Here is an 8,963-nt window from a genome sequence, read left to right as displayed (position 1 = left end):
GGCCACTGGTCTATTCTATACATGCCATAAAATAATTCTAAACATAACAAGAACAACAAAGTGGATAGTGATAGTGTGACTAGTTCTTGACGATCCCCGAGCCTGTAGCTTCAAAATGAGATCTATAAAACAGAGAAAACAAAGTAAACGGAGTAAGCATTACAATGCTTAGTAAGTTTTAAGTAGTGTCAACAGATAACAATCAAATTATAACATAGTTGTTCGTATTTTTTATTTCACTCTTCCTTCGGGCCTACCATCCCTTTACCGAATATGCACATCTCATCATATACAATAGGCAGATAAACTTTCACATAAAAATGAGCTCATGTGACATGGATATATTGTATAATTTCACATAACCTCTCACACTGATCCGATGTCACATAATCATAGGAATAGTCTCATAGATTGCTCTTGTATGCATCACATAACTACCTTATGATTTAGTTCAAATCAAGCTCACATATAAACTTGGAGTACATACCTGTTTAACCTTTCGCATTGAATATATTTATAAGCAATTCTTATTACGAAGTCTTATAGCTTTAACCTCTACTCGAATTATCGGCGAGACCTTTAGCTCAGATGAAATCTCCACACGAAGTTATCGGGTCTTACCCGGACAAAATCTCCACACGTAGTCATCGGACCCGGACATAATCTCCACACGTAGTCATCGGGTCTTACCCGGACATAATCTCTACACGTAGTCATCGGGTCTTACCCGGAATATATTTCCATGTTTCATGTACATTTAATCACATGTTACAACATTCACATCAACTGTCATATTTGTAATTCATTTGCCTCATCAAATATCTAATAATACACACCTTTCACATTTGATCATTCGGCCACAATATACACACATCGCCTACATATTTCACACTAGCCATTCGGCTTTACCACATATACATATCTCATACATATTTCACATTAGCCATTCGGCTTTACCACATATACTTAACTCATACATATTTCACATTAGCCATTCGGCTTTACCATATATACATATCTCATACATATTTCACATTAGCCATTCGGCTTTACCACATATACATATCTCATACATATTTCACATTAGCCATTCGGCTTTACCACATATACTTATCTCATACATATTTCACATTAGCCATTCGGCTTTACCACATATACTTATCTCATACATATTTCACATTAGCCATTCGGCTTTACCACATATACTTATCTCATACATATTTCACATTAGCAATTCGGCTTTACCACATATACATATCTCATACATATTTCACATTAGCCATTCGGCTTTACCATATATACATATCTCATACATATTTCACATTAGCCATTCGGCTTTACCACATATACTTATCTCATACATATTTCACATTAGCAATTGGCTTTACCACATATACATATGTCATACATATTTCACATTAGCCATTCGACTTTACCATATATACATATCTCATACATATTTCACATTAGCCATTCGGCTTTACCACATATACATATCTCATACATATTTCACATTAGCCATTCTACTTTACCACATATACTTATCTCATACATATTTCACATTAGCCATTAGACTTTACCACATATACTTATCTCATACATATTTCACATTAGCCATTGGCTTTACCACATATACTTATCTCATACATATTTCACATTAGCAATTTGACTTTACCACATATACATATCTCATACATATTTCACATTAGCCATTCTACTTTACCACATATACATATCTCATACATATTTCACATTAGCCATTCAGCTTTACCACATATACATATCTCATACATATTTCACATTAGCCATTCGGCTTTACCACATATACTTATCTCATATATATTTCACATTAGCCATTCAGCTTTACCATATATACATATACATAACTCAAGTTAGCAACTAAAAACATGCATGAATCTCATGGCACAACCTCAAACATACCTTAATCTAGATACAAGTATGGCCAAACCTCCTCCTAATCCTCTTCCAAACCAAGCATGAAGCAAGAACTCCTTCCTTCTTCCTTAGAATTTTCGGCTCAAAGAAATGGAAAAGGATGAACAACAATTTTTTTTTCTTCAACTCAAGGCAAAAATGGGGGGTAACACTCACACATTCTTTCTTTCTTTTTTTTTTCTTTTCCATTTCTTTATTACCCATACTCATTAATTTATTTTTTTTCCTCCCATGATGCACCAACATAACATGTCTATGACATGTTTTGCCCATAATCCTTTGTCATGGCCGGCCACTATCAATTAGGGGGGGAAATTTGACATGCAAGTCCTCCCTTTTGATTACATGCATTATTAGGTCCTTATAGATTAGCCTATCACATTTCAAAAGTGTCACACAAGTCCTACTAACTGAATTCACATGCAATCGACTAAATCGAAGCTTGAAATTTTCACACATTCATAATTACATATTCTAGACAATAAATATTACGTTCAAACATTTCGGTGACTCAGTTTAGCGGTCTCAAAACCACTTCTCGACTAGGGTCAATTTTGGGCTGTCACAACTCTCCCCCACTTAAGAAATTTTCGTCCCCGAAAATCTTACCGGTAAATAGGTTTGGGTAACGCTCTTTCATAGAGTTCTCGGGTTCCCAAGTAGCTTCTTCCATCCCGTGTTTGAGCCATAACACTTTTACTAACGGAACCCTTTTGTTTCGCAACTCCTTCACTTCACGAGCTAGGATACGAATCGGTTCTTCTTCAGAACTCATATCGGCTTGAATTTCGACCTCTGATGGACTAATTATGTGCGATGGATCAGATCTATAACGTTGAAGCATCGAAACATGAAAGACGTCGTGAATCTTTTCAAGTTCAGGAGGCAAAATCAATCGATATGCAACTGGACCGACTCGTTCGGATACTTCATATGGCCCGATGAACCTCGGACTCAATTTGCCTTCTGACCAAATCGAGTATCTTTTCCAAAGCGAAACTTTAAGAAACACTTTATCTCCCACCTGATACTCAATGTCTTTTCGTTTCAGATCCGCGTACGACTTCTGACGATCGGAGGCTATCTTCAGATTTTCACGGATTACTTTTACTTTCTGTTCAGCATCTTTAATCAAATCCACTCTGAAAATTTTGCTTTCACCGAGCTCGGTCCAAAACAATGGTGTACGGCATTTATGCCCGTACAAAGCCTCGTAAGGTGCCATCTTAATACTTGATTGAAAACTATTGTTGTAGTCGAATGTCAATTCACCCGGGGAGTACGAAGATGTACAACGATTTGAAACGTCGGTTTTGGTGGCATGGTATTGAACGAGACATCTCCGATTTTGTTTCGAGATGTTTAATATGTCAACAAGTGAAAGCGGAACATCAAGTGCCTTCAGGATTACTTCAGCCGATCACGATACCCGAGTGGAAATGGGATCGAGTCACAATGGACTTTGTGTCCGGACTGCCATTGTCAGCAAGTAAGAAGGATGCGATTTGGGTTGTTGTTGATAGACTAACTAAGTAGGCTTACTTTATCCCCGTGCGTACGGATTTTTCATTGGATAAACTAGCTGAATTGTACGTTTCTCAGATTGTGAGATTACACGGGGTACCGATTTCTGTTGTGTCGAATAGAGATCCGAGATTCACCTCGCGATTTTGGAAGAAATTGAAAGAAGCTTTGGGTACCAAGCTGCATTTTAGCACCGCTTTTCATCCACAAACCGATGGTCAATCTGAGCGGGTAATTCAGATACTTGAGGATATGTTGAGATGTTGCGTCCTTGAGTTTAATGGTTCATGGGAACGATATTTACCTTTGATTGAATTCGCTTACAACAATAGTTTTCAATCAAGTATTAAGATGGCACCTTACGAGGCTTTGTATGGGCGTAAATGCCGTACACCATTGTTTTGGACCGAGCTCGGTGAAAGCAAAATTTTCGGAGTGGATTTGATTAAAGATGTTGAATGAAAGTAAAAGTAATCCGTGAAAATCAAGATAGCCTCCGATCGTCGAAGTAAGTCGACGCGGATCTCGAAACGAAAAGACATTGAGTATCGTGGGAGATAAAGTGTTTCTTAAAGTTTCGCTTGGAAAAAGATACTCGATTTGGCCGTAAAGGCAAATTGAGTCTGAGGTTCATCGGGCCATATGAAGTATCCGAACGAGTCGGTCCGGATTGCATATCGATTGATTTTGCCTCCGAACTTGAAAAGATTCACGACGTCTTTCATGTTTCGATGCTTCGACGTTATAGATCCGATCCATCGCATATAATTAGTCCATCGAGGTCGAAATTCAAACCGATATGAGTTATGAAGAAGAACCGATTCGTATCCTAGCTCGTGAAGTGAAGGAGTTGCGAAACAAAAGGGTTCCGTTAGTAAAAGTGTTATGGCTCAAACACGGATGGAAGAAGCTACTTGGGAACCCGAGAACTCTATGAAAGAGCGTTACCCAAACCTATTTACGGTAAGATTTTTGGGACGAAAATTTCTTAAGTGGGGAGAGTTGTGACAGCCCAAAATTGACCCTAGTCGGGAAGTGATTTCGAGACCGCTAAACCAAGTCACCGAAATGTTTGAACGTAATATTTATTGTCTAGAATATGTAATTATGAATGTGTGAAAATTTCAAGCTTCGATTTAGTCGATTGCATGTGAATTCAGTTAGTAGGACTTGTGTGACACTTTTGAAATGTGATAGGCTAATCTATAAGGACCTAATAGTGCATGTAATCAAAAGGGAGGACTTGCATGTCAAATTTCCCCCCCTTAATTTGTGACAGCCCAAAATTGACCCTAGTCGGAAGGTGGTCTCGGGACCACAAAACCGAGGCATAAAAATAATTTAAAATTTATTTCGATGCCTATAATATGTGTGTATTCATGTATGACATTTTTTGATGATTGGTTTAGTGTTATAAAGGTGAATTTCACTAGAAAGGACCTAGTAGTGAACTTTGAAAGTATGATGGGGAAATATGTGATGACTAATTAAAGCATGCATGCAAAATAAAGGACTTGCATGTCAAATTCCCCCTTTTATAGGTGGTGGCCGACCATGACAAGGGAGGATGGTCTAAACATGTCATGAAACATGTTTTGTTGGTGCATTAGGGTGAAATAATAAACAAAGGTGTATGGGTGATAAAAAAATGAAAAAAAAAAGTGTGTGAGTGTGGTAATCCCCCCCCCCTTGCCGTGAGTTGAGAAAGAGGGAAGAAAAAATTTGGTTGTGTTCATCCTTTCTCATCCTTTTTGGCCAAAAATCATAAGGGGAAGAAAGAGGATTTTTGCTTCATGCTTGGTTTAGAAGAGATCTAGAAGGTGATTTGACTAAATTGGCATCAAGATTAAGGTATGTATGAGGTTGTGTTAGGAGTTTCATGCATGTTTTGGTTGCTAACTTGATGTGCATGTTAGCCATGGCTCAAATCTTTGTTATGCCATGGAAATGGTATTTGGCCAAAGTTGTTATGGTGATAAAGCCATTGCATGCTAAGTGTGAAGCTTGATGATGATGCATGCAATGAAGGATTGTCTACTCTTGAGTAAGATTTTGAGTTTTCTTTTTGTGTTTAACCATGATTGAAGTTGAATGGAGCATGATTGTCATATTCGCCATGATGCATTCATGAGCATGGTTCATGCTTCTTGCATGTTAGTAAAATTTGTATTTTGGATGGCTATGGACACCTTGAAATTCGCCATGCTCATATTGTATATATATGTTTGCACATGATGTTTTGGCTATGAAGTAAGTGATGAATATATTGGTTTAAAGAAGAAGATGTGGAAGAATGCTTGTGAAATTGCAAGCACAATTCGCCTAGCACACATATAAGTGCTTGATGCTATATTATAAGTTTTAATACAATGTGCAAAGCATTAACTAGTAAAATGCATGCTGTTTTTGTGAGGTATTAAGTGCAAAATTGGCCTCAACATGTACATGAATATTCGGCCTTGGGTAGCCTATTGAAGGCCTTAGCTTTTCCTTGATGCTCAAATAAATTGTATTGAATTGCTTGATGTAGTATAAAATGTGCATGACCATTGTGTATTCAAGCTAAAGAGTGGCCATATGACCATTTAAACTCCTTGTCATATTCGCCATAAGCAAGCACAATGAGGTTTTAATAAATTGAATTTGTTTGAATTAGCTCAAGAGCTAAGAGGGCCACAATTGGACAAGGGAAGGAAAAGGTGATCGAGTAGCGAAAAAGCCGTTCAACAACATCCGAGGTAAGTCCTCAAGAAGTGACCTTACTTGAATTATGTGAGATGAAGTATGGATGTGTATGATTATTGATTTATGTGTATGAGAAATTGAATGATACCGGGCTAAGTCCCAAGGCTAATATGCTTGTGAATATATGTGCGTTTGAGCCTTAGAAACGAAAATGAAATATGTATGTCCAATGATTATTGATGTATGTGTACATGAGAAATTGAATGATATCCGGGCTAAGCCTCAAGACAATTATGCTGAAATTATATCCGGTTAAGACCAAGGCAATTGGGCTAGAGGCTATATCCGGGCTAAGACCCGAAGGCATTCGTGCGAGTTATTCTATCCGGGCTAAGACCCGATGGCATTTGTGCACGTGATTATATCCGGTTATATTCCGAAGAATCTTGGGCTGGAGGTGAGTGTTGGTTGCTGTAATGAATTCAATTAGTACACTCGAAAAGCCCAAAGGATAAGGTACGTTATATGTGCATTGGAAAGTCGACATGTTTGAGCAACATTCGCTCAATCGACTATTGAATTTCAGTTATTGAATTGATTGATACTTTGTGAAAGTATATAATGATGAAGTGTGAAGTAAGAATGTGTATTAATGAAATGATGCATTTGGCTATGTGAATGTATTGCTGTAACTAGAGTTGATTATATTCCTTGAGACTTACTAAGCATAAAAAAATGCTTACCCGTTACTTTGGCTCTCTGTTTTATAGATTTCGCCGATAGCAATCGGATTCGGGATCAATAAAGTCGAAGTCATCCACACTATCCACGCCTCTATTTTGGTATAAATTTTGGTTGAACTTTGAAATGGCATGTATAGGACTACCCTTGTTGGTTGAATATGTTGTGATGTATATATGTACGGCCATGCGAAAATGGCTCGTAAAAGTGAAGTATCGACTTAGACTAATTGTGGTTTGTATGTATATATTTGGTGTCATGATGTGGCTATGGCTTGAAATGGGAATGTTGGTCATATGATCAGCCATTGGCATGGTTAAAATGATCATATATGAACCTATGTATGGCAAGACTAGTTGGTTCATGGAGACTACCAAATAGGTAAGACCTACCTTAAAAACAGATGCTGCCAGCTGCAGTGACGTGAATGTGAAAAATCACCAAAATTTGTAGGAATGGAATTAAATAGTGAATAAGCTATGTAAATGAACCTTGATGAGTCTATTTTCATATGGAAGAAACGAAATGGTCATAGGAGTTATATGTTAAGAGATATTAAAGCTATTGTGATACAGGACCAGAACGGTTTCTGGGTTCCCTGTCGCAACTTTCAAAATTTACTATAAATTATCCAAAAATAATTAGGAGACACACCTTATATTTACAGATTCCATTTTGAGTCTAGTTTCATTAGAAACAAACGGCACCAGCATTAAAGCCCTGTACAGAGAGATATTCAAGTTATACCGCGCAAAGGTCAGAGCAGTCGATCCCTGTAACATGAGTGACTTTAACTAATAAACTGTACCAATTGGCCCAACCAAAAATTCTAGAAATAAATCCATGGATGGATATATGAGTCTAAATTTAGGGAAAATTTACGAAACCAGTTTCCGAGTTTTGAAACTCAAGATATGATTTTTAAGGCGACAGTGATGCAGTTTTCCAGCCTGACTGGAAATGTCAAATGGATGGGCAAAACAAGTGAACTTGGCTTGTTAACCCCTCGTGTCCGACACCGGCGATGGTCTCGGGTTCGGGGTGTTACAATTTTATTGGTATCAGAGCCACGGTTTAGTCGATTCTAGGACTACCGTGATGTGTTTGGGGTCTAGCTATACATGCCATTAAATGATGAATCGATAGTGTGGTGATTTCTGACAATTTGACTTTGTGTTTGTTTATAGCAATGGATCCCGATCCCAACCGAGCGATAGCTGATGATGTGGAGAGTGTGGCGCCTGCTCGCGCAAGGGACAGCGCCGGCGGACTCTCAACCTATGGCCAGCAATCCTAATGACGAGGCTAGGCAAGCCTTTTATAGTGTGATGAACGAATGGTTTAATCAATACATTCGAACCAACACTACTGTTCCACAACCTCCATTCCCGAAAAATGCAACCCCGCACCTACAATACCTCCGATGATGACCAAATAAGGTCAAGTAAGCCCCAATCGATAGGATTCGAAAACATGGGGCCACTGAATTTAAGGCTACGGATGATGATGATGCCGAGCGAGCTGAATTTTGGTTAGATAACACTATCCGGGTGCTTGATGAGCTATCCTGTACACCCGATGAGTGCTTAAAGTGTACCATCTCCTTGCTACGCGAGTCCGCCTACTATTGGTGGAGTACTCGACTTCTGTGGTGCCTAGAGAGCAAGTGACTTGGGAATTCTTTCAAACCGAGTTCCGAAAAAAGTATATCAGTCAGAGATTCATCGACCAAAAGCGAAGGGAATTCCTTGATCTTAAGCAAGGTTCGATGTCAGTTACCGACTACGAACGAAAATTTGTGAGGCTTAGCCAGATGCAGCGAGAATGCATTTCGTCTGAAACTATTATGTAAACGCGCTCGAGGATAGGCTGAATGATGATATAAGGATGTTTGTTGGCATCCTCGAGATACGAGAGTTCGTAGTACTTGTTGAGCGAGCTTGTAAAGTCAAGAGCTTAGAAAGGAGAAACAAAAGCTGATGTGGGAACCGGAGAATTCGAAGAGGTCCTCGGAAAGTCTCTTCAACAAGCATCGAAGAGATTTCGAGATGATGTGA

This window comes from Gossypium arboreum, chromosome 8 (genome assembly GCF_025698485.1).
Source record: "Gossypium arboreum isolate Shixiya-1 chromosome 8, ASM2569848v2, whole genome shotgun sequence".
In the NCBI taxonomy this organism is placed as follows: Eukaryota; Viridiplantae; Streptophyta; class Magnoliopsida; order Malvales; family Malvaceae; genus Gossypium; species Gossypium arboreum.
Note: the sequence above shows the minus strand (reverse complement) of the source record.